The sequence below is a fragment of the Dendrobates tinctorius genome, unplaced genomic scaffold (assembly GCF_039654945.1).
Source record: "Dendrobates tinctorius isolate UK_male_01 unplaced genomic scaffold, ASM3965494v1 ptg000125l, whole genome shotgun sequence".
In the NCBI taxonomy this organism is placed as follows: domain Eukaryota; kingdom Metazoa; phylum Chordata; class Amphibia; order Anura; family Dendrobatidae; genus Dendrobates; species Dendrobates tinctorius.
The window spans coordinates 12,373,871-12,389,557 of NW_027361793.1; the positions used below are offsets into that span (position 1 = coordinate 12,373,871).

Consider the following 15,687-nt stretch of genomic DNA (forward strand, 5'->3'; position numbering starts at 1 on the left):
AACTCCAAAAATGGGCCAGACAAAAGTATTGGCACCCTCAGCTTAATACTTGGTTGCACAACCTCTAGCCAAAATAACTGCGACTAACCGCTTCCGGTAACCATCAATGAGTTTCTTACAATGCTCTGCTGGAATTTTAGACCATTCTTCTTTGGCAAACTGCTCCAGGTCCCTGATATTTGAAGGGTGCCTTCTCCAAACTGCCATTTTTAGATCTCTCCACAGGTGTTGTTGATTTCTATGGATTCTGCCACACTAGGGTGTGGCCCGTCTTAATTGTCTGTGGCCAAATTGGATCTCTGGCAGAGATTTTACGTGCACGGAGAAAAGAATACACAAGACAAGGTGTATCATGTCAATATGATTCTTCTCTATCTTTAATCCAAGGTGTACAGTTTTTAGAACAGAAATCGTGCTGTCTCATTGTGTTACATCATGGGTGCATTTCCAAATTACTGTTTACCCCAAATAGTAAATTAGTATTGATCTCATATGTTCCCATATCGCTACATAATCATTATGTACATAATTATCGTCTTCTAGCCCGATCCACCCTAGTCCACCCAGTCCACCCAGTATTGCATAAAGCCTAGGTGGGTTATACAATATAGAAACAATTCTCAGAAAATCAGAAGTATCTTAAAGTTACATGATCCCAATATTCAGCAAAGCGTCTATATAGTGGTACAGTTTTGATTCTTGTATATATTCATATGCCATATATTCTCCCCTTAACAGTCCCTCCTTTGGAAATATGCAAAATCAAAATCCTAATCTCATCGAACCTATCGATCTGTCCTCCCGGCCTACCTATCTCAACAATGCTGGAACCTAACTAACTAATCTTCACCGTATACACGAGACGACCCATCTCTAGTAGATGGACCCCCTCCTAACGGACTTTGCACAGGAGGAAGTCAGATCCTGGACTTTCCCTCGTTGGTTGGCTTCAGGCAAGCATATTCCGGAGGTGGATATGGCATTATTCTCATGAGTTCATAGGAGTATCTTTCATATAGGGGATCTTCAAAATCGGCATGCATGGTCATCACTGTGGTTTCCATAGTTTTCATCATCATTTTCTTAAGGCATGGAGCTATGCAGCATAGAATTAAGGAAAATATGATCAAAGGACATAAAATAACTATTGTAAGCTTCATGGGTCAATAATTGCCTTTATGACATCCCCAAGGTATTTTATAAACCGTTGTTGACTATTGTATAAATAGTTTATCCGCTTTGCATTCTTATTTACGGGGATGGTGGGTTTAAACACAACTATTGTCTCGTCCTCAACTTTGAATTTGTCAGGTGCTCCCTGTGTGCCCCCACTGGTATCTATGCTTCTTAGCCAAAATTTTCCTTTTTTGTCACCATTTTCCCTCCCAAGTTTAGTACTTGAGCCTAGTACATATAACCCTTGCTCATTCTCTGAAGGGTTGTCAATAGTAAGGTACAGAACTATGCATTCCTCCTTGGGGCAGTGAGCGGCAGTGACGGGGAGTATTGAATCTGGAAGGTCACTCTGACCCTTAAAATGGGCTTTGGACAGGGTCATGCGGCTTAATAGGCTTATTACCCATTTGTCCCTTCGCTGCAGGGCCTGGACATTCTTATTGTGAGACAGTAGTCAAATTGATATGTTACTCTTGGGGTGGAGACATTATACCAGAAAGTCAGTATGCCCATCTCATGAGTGACTACCCCTTGGTGACTGACTACCCCTTGAGCTAGGAAAAGGATAAGTGCCAGATGGATGAAGAGTGTCAGCCGCTACTGGACTCTGGATCCGGCATCTCCTTGCAGTGGGAAGCGTGGACCCATGGACTGCTGCGATAGTTGACAGGACTTGGAGCAGGCTGTCATCTCTAGGTTCAAGGGTACGACTGTTGAACCTCTTGGTGATGAGGACTCAGTCACCGGGCAGGATCTGGTGGGCTCCTATGTCCTTAGGATCTGGGATGGATGAAAAGACTTGAAAATGCATTTTAGTCACATGTTTTTAAACTTAGTCTACATATAGGCAATTATAAAGAACAAAATATAATCCTAAACTGTGAATATTTACAAGTAGGATCTTATAGGGCTGAGTTTTGTTGGACCGCAGTCCTGCCTTTTGGATATAGGCAGTGGTTTTGCTGGCAGCATGTATCTTCTGTGGCTACTGCTATACCAGTGTGCAAACGGCCTTCTTGGTCTGCATACCTTGGTCTATCCAGAAAGAGCGTCAGGTCAGGATCTTCCAGGTGTTCTCTTGCCTCATGACAGCAAAACAATTGCGTTCAGCCATTTCAGAGTCGACTACCTCTTCCACTAATGTGTCAGAGATGTGGTTTTCATCCTCCATCTTCCTCCCCCCTTTGGCAGAGGTAGAAGAGTAGCTGGACAGCACATCTGGAGATGGTGACGTTGTCCGGGAGCAGAGTAGGGCATTGCAGACAGGTGCTTTGGGCCAGGACCTTCAACTGGTGACCCATAAAAATATCAGAAGCTTTGTCCAGCACAGGTGGGTTGCAAACACAGCTCTCATGCAGGTTGGGGCTCCACGAGCCACTGGGTAAAGTCTTGGAGAGTATAAGCCAGGAGGGCATTGTCTTCCTCCGTGAAGCTGTGTCAGGACTCCAGTTGCATGGTTAGGCTTCTTCATGACATACAGACAAAACAGTTCGGTATAGCCTGGCAGTCCTAGAGCTGTGAAAATGTGATTGCAATTTAGTATATAAAACGCATTGATGCCTTTTTTGGTTAACCTTAAAATAGTTATAAAAAGGTTGCATGTGTAAAAGAGCAGTATTGTCTTGGCTGTCTTCAGTCAGGGTCGGAGGTCATCCATATGTATTGTAAAAAAAAGTGGCTGTGGGATGTATCCTCTTCCAGGGCTCCAGAACCGTGGTCATGGCTCGGGTCAACATAGAGGCTATACTGTGCCCCTTGAGGCATCATAGTCCAAATATATTGCTGGCATCATACGTAAAAACAAACAGGTACTGGCTTGCAGCATGTAGAAATAAACTGAAGAAAGCATTGGCCAGGTCAATCACCGTAAACCATAGAAAAATAAATAGAATTGATAAAAAAAAACATAGTGTGTGGGTTTGGCACCATAGATGTGTTCAGTACTATAATTTCATTGACAGCACATAAGTCATGTATCATCTATTACTTGATAAAAATAATTACAAATTATGAAATGGAGGGTGAATATTGCAATTTCCTTGGTAGCAGGGCTACTGGCTTCGGCCCTACCTTTAAAAACTGGATTTTCAGCCTGTCAATATGAAGTCTGGGATCAGTGCCATTAGTTCAACGCCCACATGATCTATAGATGTGTCCTGTAAAAAAGAAAAGACTACATACTTCTTCAGCAAGTAGATGAATATCCCTGATTACTCTTCTGATTGCATCGGGACCCACCAAAAATTTGAGAGGAGTATCCTCAACCTCTGTCTGGGTGAGAGATGTTGTTTCTCTATTGTATTTTTGTGGGGGGGGCTGTAAGAGTATACGTACTTTCATGGGTTGTGGAATCAGTATGCCAATACCCTATTAAAATCTGGAGCTCGATGTTGGTGGGTGCCAAGCTTCTTCCAACTGGGAACTAATTTGCATTTCAGATCTGAGATCCAGAAACTTTTTGTTTCATTGGTGGAAGAAATTATCCACAGGTTCTCCTTTTCCCTGCATGACATCCTGGAGAATGGGGGTCTGGCAAGCTGCTTACTAGGGTCTCTCTCTCCTGGTATTTCCAGGAGTCCTTGTGTGGAGTAGATTGTGTACAAAAGTATGAGCTTTAAGGCTTAAAAGATGATGATGATGATGATTGTCCCCCCACCATATAACGATAAATACTGTAGATTATCAGTCTGAGCTATTTATTTCCTGTCTCCTCCTGTTCCGTTTAATTATATACCTCCATGTCATATACATCTTTTTCTTCATTATTCTTTTCATAAACTACATTAATTAATAAAACTATAATGGATACTGGACAGGATGTAGCATAAGACGTGCCATCTATATAAATAGTTGGAAAGAAGGTACGGCTCTTTGGGTTGGTCATCTGACAGTCAGAACAAGTCTTATGATATTCTGCATTCTGCGTTTGACAGCTGTCACACGTCCAGTCATCGGGAATGTATATAGAAGTATAAATGAATGTAATGCAGATATTGCAACTGACACATCTTCCTGTGTAAATGTTTGTTTTGCATAAAATTCAGCAATCTTGTTATATTCCTCTCCTCATCCCTTTTTCCTAACTTCCTCTGCCATCTTATAAAATGCTTCAGGGTCCTGTAACACCTCATAGTACCTGAGGCTGGGACGCTGCTCTCTACTCATTAACACATTCTTCCATCCCTTCTTATCTAATGCTCCTCCCCTCGTGATCGGAGGGTTTCTTAACGTACATTTTCTTCCTCACTCCACTATGGGTCATATCTGTCTTATAGATATTGACTGACTGCTCCCACCCATTCTATCATCTGAATTCTGAGTATATCTGAAAAACATATGTATGTGTGCGTCTTGAAACAAATTCTCACGGGGTTATGAACAGTTGGATATATGACTGTAAAAGCTGTATGTACTACTTATGTCCGAGTAAAGGGGTCTTCAATGAACATAGTGATGTCTAGCTATCTTGAACACAGTAATATAGGGAATTAACCAACAACTAACACCAGAGTATTTCACAAATCTTGTGTATCCAGAAACTCAGGATACAAATCCAGCTCACCAGACATAGCATTCCAACATCGGAGCACGAGACCGCTGTGTCAAAGCGCACAATCCAAGGCAATGAGAAAAAACTTTGTCCAGCTCCACGATGTAGTGAAAAATATTCTTTATTCACTCAGTAGAAATGAGGTTTAAAAGCCAGCATGAGTTACAAGGCATGCGATCGATCTACGCGTTTCGAGTGGCTAGGCACTCTTAATCATGATACGCAGCTTTGTCCATGGGTAGATCTTATATACTCTATCCGGTCTACACACCGGTTAAATAATTAATTAAAACAAATATAAAACATAGAGAAAAAACTAACAATCACAATTAAATATAACAATTTGATTCATTAAGATACAATATTATCGCCTTCAGTAGTATTTTCTCTTTTTTTTTTTTTTATTTCTTAATTTTTATTCATTATTCTCTTGTTATTATCCATGAAAGAATGAAGCAAACTTCTGAAATAGAAGAGAAACATAACAGATCTCAATGTTGCAACCATTCACAACAGTAAAATTCACATAGATACAATTTTTTCAAAATGCATGCGGTTTTCAATTACATGTCAAATTTTTATTTCTTTTTTGTGCAATGTTAATTTTAGCACAACAAACCATTTTTTAGTATGCACATGTATACAAAGAAAAAAAAAATCCAAGATTGGAAAGATTTTTTTTCCAGGGACTATTTCAATTAGCGCACCAAATGTGCACACAGCCATAATATATTCGTTTAAAGAGGAGATAGAAAACTCCAATTTGCACTGTTCTAAATAATTTTTTTCAGTGTATGTGATTTTTTTTTTTATTTATATACACAGCCAAAAAAACATTTAATTCTTTTATTCCCCATCATACACCAATCATAAAAAATCCGTTCTGATACATTTATTGAAAAGTCGTTATCATAAACTTTCTCAAGACAGAAAGATGGAAAGCTTCAATTTGCACAAAAAAAAGTAAAAATTTTTTCGTTATATTTAATTTTTAGTTTATATCTGCAACCCAAAAAAAGGGGGGGGGGGGGGAGCATTTGGTTATTATATTTCCCCTTCATGCACTGAAAAAAAATGTTCTAATGCATATATAGAAAGATTATCATAGACTTTCCCAAATAAATGAAGTATTTCCTAAATAACTAAGCAACACAAAATTGTCGAATATTTTAGATTTTATATTTTAAACATGCAGATTCAAAAAACAGCATGAAAATACAGTTCTATGCACAAAAAATACCCTATGAAAAACCTTGCAAAAAAACTACCATATTCCCACATATTTTAATATATATTTAATCAGAACATGAGGATTCATTATAAATGTAATAAAATAGATATTTCAAAAAGGAAAGGGTTGATAAGTGCTAGTCTAATAAAAGAGCATGGTGTCTTTTCTTTTATTCAAGCCTCGTGGCATGCTGGTGTTTAATTTGAACATCCACCACGCCTCCCTATTCCTAAGCACAGGTTCTAAGTCCCCACCTCTGATCCGATTGTGGACTTTCTCAATTCCATATACTTTTAATGAGTCCAGTTTTTTACTATGAGTCTCAATAAAATGTCGGGAGAGCTGCGATATGTTTCTATTCATATTAGCATTCTCTATATCGAGAATGTGCTCTCTAATCCTAGTTTTTAACGTGCGTTTTGTGCTACCCACATATTTTAGTCGGCATGAAACACATTCCATGATATAAACTACATTTTTGGTGTTGCAGTTTATGAAATCTTTGATCTCAAATAGATTACTGTCATCAAAATCTCCAAATTTATCACACCTTTTGGTATAGGTACACATCTTGCACTGACTGGCAGCACATTTAAAAAAACCTCTCGTTTTCAACCAATTGCCCATATGTTCTTGCCGAGTACAAAGAAAACTTGGTGATAAACTATTTTTTAAGGATGGTGCTTTTCTGGAAACTATCCTTAGTCCTTTTTTTATTATTTTTTCAATATCTGGATCTTCTTTTAAAATTGCCAGGTTATCCTCAACTATTTTTTTAATATTGGAAAACTGATTACTAAATTGTAACACCATTGTTATAGGATTAGCAGAATTTTTGGACAGTTTATGCGGGTCTTTAAAACGAGATTTTTTTGAAACAATCTTTTCAGCCCTGTCTAGACTCCATCGATCATAACCTCTCCTACCCAAACGTTGTCTAATGTCAGAAACTTCTTTTATAATCAGAGGGACAACTACAATTTCTCTTCGCACGCGTCATTTCACCCACAGGAATACCCTTAATTGTGTGCTTGGGGTGATGACTTTTTGCATGGAGAATTGTGTTCCCAGCTGTCTCCTTGCGATATGTATGAGTAATAATGGATTTGTTAGGTATGCCAGTCAGATTTAAATCCAAAAAATCAATAGTGGTCTTTTCATGTCGTGTTAGAAATCTTAGATTCAGAGAGTTGCAATTGATATATGCATCAAATTTCTGTACTGTTATTATATCTGATTTCCAAATAATGACAATATCATCAATGTATCTACCGTAAAACTGTATACAATCAGTGTAAGGATTATCAAGATTGTAGATATACATTTCTTCCCACCAACTCATAACGAGATTTGCTAGGGAAGGGGAATATTTAGCTCCCATGGATACGCCATTTACTTGTATATAGTAATTCTCATTGAATATAAAATAATTGTTGGAAATCAACAAAAAAGTGACATCCAAGATGAAATCTTGGAAGTCACACGAGAAATTACTATATTTTTGTAGATGAAATTTTAATGCGTTAATTGCTACTGTGTGTGGAATCGATGTGTAGAGAGAAACAACATCAGTAGTTATCCATGAAAATTTGGAATCCCAGATTAAACCATCCATTGAGTTTAATACTTCTGTATTATCTCTAATAAAACCAGGGACCCTCTGAACCAAGGGTTGTAGAAGCAGATCTAACCATTCCCCTAGTTTCTCACTCACAGATCCTATCCCTGATAAAATCGGTCTCTTGGGTGGAGGAAAACTTTTTTTATGGGTTTTTGGTAATGCATAAAGCGTTGGTGTAGCTGGATTTAACACCTTTAGATAATCCCTCTCTCTCATAGTGATAAAACCCATACAAAAGCCTTCATCAATAATCTGAAAAATACGCTCTTTGATGTTAAGAGAAGGATTCTCTAAAATACGTTTGTAAATCATGGGGTCATTAAGCATATTTTCAACCCAGTTCACATAATCATCCCTATTCATAAGGACAATCGATCCACCCTTATCTGAATTCTTTATTATAATATTATCATTTGCCTTCAGTTCTAACAATGCTTTTTTCAGGGACGGCCTCAAGTTACTGCAGGCACAATTCACACCATGCGTTTTTTCAGATAATAGTCTAAGATCATTTTCAACAGCACTTTGAAACCTAACTGCTGATCAACGTGAGTTACTTTCATTTGGACTTTCTTTTGTTCCTAGTTGTAATTTTAATCTTTTCTCCACAATATGTGATGTTAATAGATTTATTAGGAATATTACTTTGAAATTGCATTTTGAAGATAACCCTGATATTACTATGGAAAATGATGTGAATTTTGAAAATACTTATAGTAATTGTTCCTTTCCAGAACAAATGTCTATTATCAATTTGCAGGCTTTACAAGATGAAAGCATGCCAAATGTTGATATTGCTGTTTCTTCAGCAAAAAGCATCAGTATTCCTAATCCAAACTATTATCCGGTTAAAGCAAGGAGACCTGTGATGGATAGGTCCCTGGTTTTATTAGAGATAGTACAGAAGTATTAACCCCTTCCTGACATGAGACGTACTATCCCGTCCACGGTACCCGGGCCCGTATGACCGGGGACGGGATAGTACGTCTACCGCGATCAGCGGCGCCCACGTGGTGAGCGCCGCTGATCGCGGCCGGGTGTCAGCTGATTATCACAGCTGACACCCGGCACAATGTGTCAGGGGCGGTCACGGACCGCCCCCGACACATTAACCCCTTGCACACCGCGATCAAACGCGATCGCGGTGTACCGGGAGTTAAAGGGAAGCATCGGCAGGGAGGGGGCTCCCTCCGTGCTTCCCTGAGCCCCCCACGGCAGCGCAATGTGCAGCGCTGCTGCGGGGGACTCCTATCCTCCAGGCCCCCGAATCCAAGATGGCGACGGGGGCCTTCGGGGGCCTGGGGAAGCTGGCTTCCTCAGTGCCTGCAAAGCGCAGGCATGAGGAAGCCTTGTGCACTGCCTGTGACAGATTGCTGATCTGTCACAGTGATCTGTGATGTGACAGATCAGCGATCTGTCACAGGACAGTGATGTCCCACCTGGGACTATGTAATAAAGTAAAAAAAAATTTAAAAAAAAGTGTAAAAATAAATTTAAAAAAAAAAAAATCGCCAAATAAATTAGTAAAAAAAAAAAAAAAAAAATTCCCCAATAAATTCATTTTTTTAAAATAATAAAAAAAAAAAACAATAAATGTACACATATTAGGTATCGCCGCGTCCGTAACGACCTGCCCTATAAAACTGTCCCATTAGTTAACCCCTTTAGCGAACCCCTTAAAAAATAATAAAAAACGAAGCAAAAAAATGATTTATTATCATACCGCCAAACAAAAAGTGCAATAACGCGAGATCAAAAAGACGCATATAAATATCCATGGTACCGCTGAAAACGTCATCTTGTCCCGCAAAAAACAAGCCGCCACACAGCATCATCAGCAAAAAAATAAAAAAGTTATAACTCGCAGAATAAAGCGATGCAAAAATAATTATTTTTTATATAAAATAGTTTTCATTGCATAAAACCGACAAAAACATAAAAAAAGACCTAAATGAGGTATCGCTGTAACCGTACTGACCCGAAGAATAAAAGCGCTTTATCAATTTTACCGCACGCGGAACGGTGTAAACGCACCCCCCCCAAAAGAAATTCATGAAACGCTGGTTTTTGTTCATTCTGCGTCCCAAAAATCGGAATAAAAAGCGATCAAAAAATTTCACGTGCCCGAAAATGGTACCAATAAAAACGTCAACTCGTCCCGCAAAAAATAAGACCTCACATGACTCGGTGGGTCAAAATACGGAAAAATTATAGCTCTCAATATGCGGTGATGCAAAAACTATTTTTACAATAAAAAGCGTCTTTTAGCGTGCGACAGCCGCCAAACATAAAAACCGCCATAAATAGTAAATCAAACCCCCCGTTATCACCCCTTTAGTTAGGGAAAAATAATAAAATAAAAAAAATGTATTTATTTCCATTTTTCCATTAGGGTTAGGGCTAGGGTTAGGGCTAGGGGTGTGTTGGGTTAGGTTAGGGTTAGGGCTAGGGCTAGGGTTAGGGGCGTGTTGGGGTTCGGGTTGGAGTTAGAATTGGGGGTTTCCACTGTTTGGGCACATCAGGGGCTCTCCAAATGCAACATGGCGTCTGATCTCAATTCCAGCCAATTCTGAGTTGAAAAAGTCAAATGGTGCTCCTTCCCTTCCAAGCTCTGCTATGCGCCCAAACAGTGTTTTACCCCCTCATGTAGGGTATCAGCCTACTCAGGACAAATTGCAAAACAATTTTTGGGGTCCAATTTCTCCTGTTACCCTTAGGAAAATAAAAAATTGGGGGCAAAAATATCATTTTTGTGGAAAAAAAATGATTTTTTTATTTTCACGTCCGAGTGTTATAAACTTCTGTGAAGCACTTGGGGGTTCAAAGTGCTCACCACACATCTAGATAAGTTCCGTGGGGGGTCTAGTGTCCAAAATGGGGTCACTTGTGGGGAGTTTCAATAGTTTAGGTACATCAGGGGCTCTCCAAACGCACATGACAACCGCAGACCATTCCATCAAAGTCTGCGTTCCAAAACGTCACTGCTTCCCTTCCGAGCCCCGACGTGTGTCCATACAGTAGTTTTCTCCCACATATGGGGTGTCAGCGTACTCAGGACAAATTGGACAACAACTTTTGGGGTCCAATTTCTCCTGTTACCCTTGGGAAAATAAAAAAAATGGTGACTAAAAGATCATGTTTGTGGAAAAAATACGAATTTTTTATTTTCACGCCCGGGCGTTGTAAACTTCTGTGAAGCACTGGGGGGGTCAAAGTGCTCACCACACATCTAGATAAGTTCCTTGGGGGGTCTAGTTTACAAAATGGTGTCATTTGTGGGGGGTTTCCACTGTTTAGTTACATTAGGGGCTCTCCAAAGGCAACATGACACCCGCAGACCATTCCATCAAAGTCTGCATTCCAAAACGTCACTACTTCCCTTCCGAGCCCTGACGTGTGTCCATACAGTAGTTTTCTCCCACATATGGGGTATCAGCATACTCAGGACAAATTGGAAAACAACTTTTGGGGTCCAATTTCTCCTGGTACCCTTGGGAAAATAAAAAAAATGGTGACTAAAAGATCATGTTTGTGGAAAAAATACGAATTTTTTATTTTCACGCCCGGGCGTTGTAAACTTCTGTGAAGCACTGGGGGGGTCAAAGTGCTCACCACACATCTAGATAAGTTCCTTAGGGGGTCTAGTTTCCAAAATGGTGTCATTTGTGGGGGGTTCCACTGTTTTGGTACATCAGGAGTTTTCCAAACGCGACATGGTGTCCGATCTCAATTCCAGCCAAAAACGTCAAATGGCGCTGCTTCCCTTCCGAGCTCTGCCATGCGCCCAAATAGTGGTTTACCCCCACATGTGGGGTATCAGCGTACTCAGGACAAATTGCACAATAACTTTTAGGGTCCTGTTACCCTTGGGAAAATAAAAATTGGGGTGAAAAGATCATTTTTGTGGAAAAAATATGATTTTTTAATTGTACCGCTGTACGTTATAAACTTCTGTAAAGCCCTTGTGGGTTCAAAGTTCTCACCACATATCTAGATAAGTTCCTTGGGGGGTCTAGTTTCCAAAATGGGGTCACTTGTAGGGGGTTTCCACTGTTTAGGTACATCAGGGACTCTCCAAACGTGACATGGCGTCCGATCTGAATTCCAGCCAATTTTGCATTGAAAAAGTCAAACGGCGCTCCTTCCATTCTGAGCTCTGCCATGCGCCGAAACAGTCGTTCCCCCCCACATATCAGGTATCTGCGTACTCAGGACAAATTGCACAATAACTTTTGCAGTTCAATTTCTCCTGTTACCCTTGGTAAAATAAAAAAAATTGAACCTGAAGTATTTTTTTTATGAAAAAAAAGTTAGATGTTCATTTTTTTTTAAATATTCAAAAAAATTCCTGTGACGCACCTAAAGGGTTAATAAACTTCTTGAATGTGGTTTTGAGCACCTTAAGGGGTGCAGTTTTTAGAATGGTGTCACTTTTGTGTATTTTCTATCATATAGACCCCTCAAAGTGGCTTCAAATGTGATGTGGTCCTAAAAATAAAATGGTGTTGTAAAAATGAGAAATCGCTGGTCAACTTTTAACCCTTATAACTTCCTAACAAAAAAAAATTTTGGTTCCAAAATTGTGCTGATGTAAAGTAAACATGTGGGAAATGTTAGTTATCAAGTTTTTTGTGTGCCTTATCTCTGTGATTTAAGGGCATAAAAATTCAAAGTTGGAAAATTGCGAAATTTTCAAAATTTTCGCCAAATTTCCGTTTTTCTCACAAATAAACGCAAGTTATTTGAATGAAATTTTACCACTAACATGAAGTACAATATGTCACGAGAAAACAATGTCAGAATCACCGGGATCCATGGAAGCGTTCGAGAGTTATGACCTCATAAAGGTACAGTGGTCAGAATTGTAAAAATTGGCCCGGTCATGAACGTGCAAACCACCCTTGGGGGTGAAGGGGTTAAACTCAATGGATGGTTTAATCTGGGATTCCAAATTCTCATGGATAACTACTGATGTTGTTTCTCTCTACACATCGATTCCACACACAGTAGCAATTAATGCATTAAAATTTCATCTACAAAAATATAGTAATTTCTCGTGTGACTTCCAAGATTTCATCTTGGATGTCACTTTTTTGTTGATTTCCAACAATTATTTTATATTCAATGAGAATTACTATATACAAGTAAATGGCGTATCCATGGGAGCTAAATATTCCCCTTCCCTAGCAAATCTCGTTATGAGTTGGTGGGAAGAAATGTATATCTACAATCTTGATAATCCTTACACTGATTGTATACAGTTTTACGGTAGATACATTGATATTGTCATTATTTGGAAATCAGATATAATAACAGTACAGAAATTTGATGCGTATATCAATTGCAACTCTCTGAATCTAAGATTTCTAACACGACATGAAAAGACCACTATTGATTTTTTGGATTTAAATCTGACTGGCATACCTAACAAATCCGTTATTACTCGTACATATCGCAAGGAGACAGCTGGGAACACAATTCTCCATGCAAAAAGTCATCATCCCAGGCACACAATTAAGGGTATTCCTGTGGGTGAAATGATGCGTGCGAAGAGAAATTGTAGTTGTCCCTCTGATTATAAAAAAGAAGTTTCTGACATTAGACAACGTTTGGGTAGGAGAGGTTATGATCGATGGAGTCTAGACAGGGCTGAAAAGATTGTTTCAAAAAAATCTCGTTTTAAAGACCCGCATAAACTGTCCAAAAATTCTGCTAATCCTATAACAATGGTGTTACAATTTAGTAATCAGTTTTCCAATATTAAAAAAATAGTTGAGGATAACCTGGCAATTTTAAAAGATCCAGATATTGAAAAAATAATAAAAAAAGGACTAAGGATAGTTTCCAGAAAAGCACCATCCTTAAAAAATAGTTTATCACCAAGTTTTCTTTGTACTCGGCAAGAACATATGGGCAATTGGTTGAAAACGAGAGGTTTTTTTAAATGTGCTGCCAGTCAGTGCAAGATGTGTACCTATACCAAAAGGTGTGATAAATTTGGAGATTTTGATGACAGTAATCTATTTGACATCAAAGATTTTATAAACTGCAACACCAAAAATGTAGTTTATATCATGGAATGTGTTTCATGCCGACTAAAATATGTGGGTAGCACAAAACGCACGTTAAAAACTAGGATTAGAGAGCACATTCTCGATATAGAAAATGCTAATATGAATAGAAACATATCGCAGCTCTCCCGACATTTTATTGAGACTCATAGTAAAAAACTGGACTCATTAAAAGTATATGGGATTGAGAAAGTCCACAATCGGATTAGAGGTGGGGACTTAGAACCTGTGCTTAGGAATAGGGAGGCGTGGTGGATGTTCAAATTAAACACCAGCATGCCACGAGGCTTGAATAAAAGAAAAGACACCATGCTCTTTTATTAGACTAGCACTTATCAACCCTTTCCTTTTTGAAATATCTATTTTATTACATTTATAATGAATCCTCATGTTCTGATTAAATATATATTAAAATATGTGGGAATATGGTAGTTTTTTGCAAGGTTTTTCATAGGGTATTTTTTGTGCATAGAACTGTATTTTCATGCCGTTTTTCGAATCTGCATGTTTAAAATCTAAAATATTCGACATCATTTTGTGTTGCTTAGTTATTTAGGAAATACTTCATTTATTTGGGAAAGTCTATGATAATCTTTCTATATATGCATTAGAAAGGTTTTTTTCAGTGCATGAAGGGGAAATATAATAACCAAATGCTCCCCCCCCCCCCTTTTTTGGGTTGCAGATATAAACTAAAAATTAAATATAACGAAAAAAAAATTTACTTTTTTTTTTTTGTGTGTGTGCAAATTGAAGTTTTTCATCTTTCTGTCTTGAGAAAGTTTATGATAACGACTTTTCAATAAATGTATCAGAACGGATTTTTTATGATTGGTGTATGATGGGGAATAAAAGAATTAAATGTTTTTTTGGCTGTGTATATAAATAAAAAAAAATCACATACACTGAAAAAAATTATTTAGAACAGTGCAAATTGGAGTTTTCTATCTCCTCTTTAAACGAATATATTATGGCTGTGTGCACATTTGGTGCGCTAATTGAAATAGTCCCTGGAAAAAAAATCTTTCCAATCTTGGATTTTTTTTTTTCTTTGTATACATGTGCATACTAAAAAATGGTTTGTTGTGCTAAAATTAACATTGCACAAAAAAGAAATAAAAATTTGACATGTAATTGAAAACCGCATGCATTTTGAAAAAATTGTATCTATGTGAATTTTACTGTTGTGAATGGTTGCAACATTGAGATCTGTTATGTTTCTCTTCTATTTCAGAAGTTTGCTTCATTCTTTCATGGATAATAACAAGAGAATAATGAATAAAAATTAAGAAATAAAAAAAAAAAAAAATAAAATACTACTGAAGGCGATAATATTGTATCTTAATGAATCAAACTGTTATATTTAATTGTGATTGTTAGTTTTTTCTCTATTTGTTTTATATTTGTTTTAATTAATTATTTAACCGGTGTGTAGACCGGATAGAGTATATAAGATCTACCTATGGACAAAGCTGCGTATCATGATTAAGAGTGCCTAGCCACTCGAAACGCGTAGATCGATCGCATGCCTTGTAACTCATGCTGGCTTTTAAACCTCATTTCTACTGAGTGAATAAAGAATATTTTTCACTACATCGTTGAGCTGGACAAAGTTTTTTCTCATTGCCTTGTATCCAGAAACTGCGTAGTCTAAAAATACCTGATAAATTGTTAACATTTCTGTTTCCTCAAACCTTTCGCTCTAAAACATTGCAAAGAAAACATAGTAACATAGTAATTAAGGTTGAAGGGAGACTTTAAGTCCATCTAGTTCAACCCATATCCTATCCTAACTTGCCCTAACATGTTGATCCAGAGGAAGGCAAAAAAACCCATGTGGCAACAGTAAGCTTCACACTGGGGAAAAAAATTCCTTCCCGACTCCACATACGGCAATCAGACTAGCTCCCTGGATCAACGCAATATTAAGGAAACTAGTGTATATACCCTGTAATATTATACTTTCCAAGAAAGGCATCCAGTCCCTTCTTAAATTTTAGTAGGGAATCACTCATTACAACATCATATGGCAGAGAGT

At 38.1% G+C, this 15,687-nt stretch overlaps 1 long non-coding RNA gene across 1 annotated transcript in view; it reads right to left on the minus strand.

The window, feature by feature from the left end:
- Positions 1-350: 350 nt before the first annotated feature.
- LOC141046988 (uncharacterized) overlaps positions 351-15,687 on the minus strand; it is a 65,569-nt gene continuing 50,232 nt past the window's right edge. Inside the window, exon 2 of the long non-coding RNA XR_012219712.1 lies at positions 351-3,332. This is a non-coding gene — a long non-coding RNA (uncharacterized lncRNA). The remainder of the gene's footprint in view (positions 3,333-15,687) is intronic.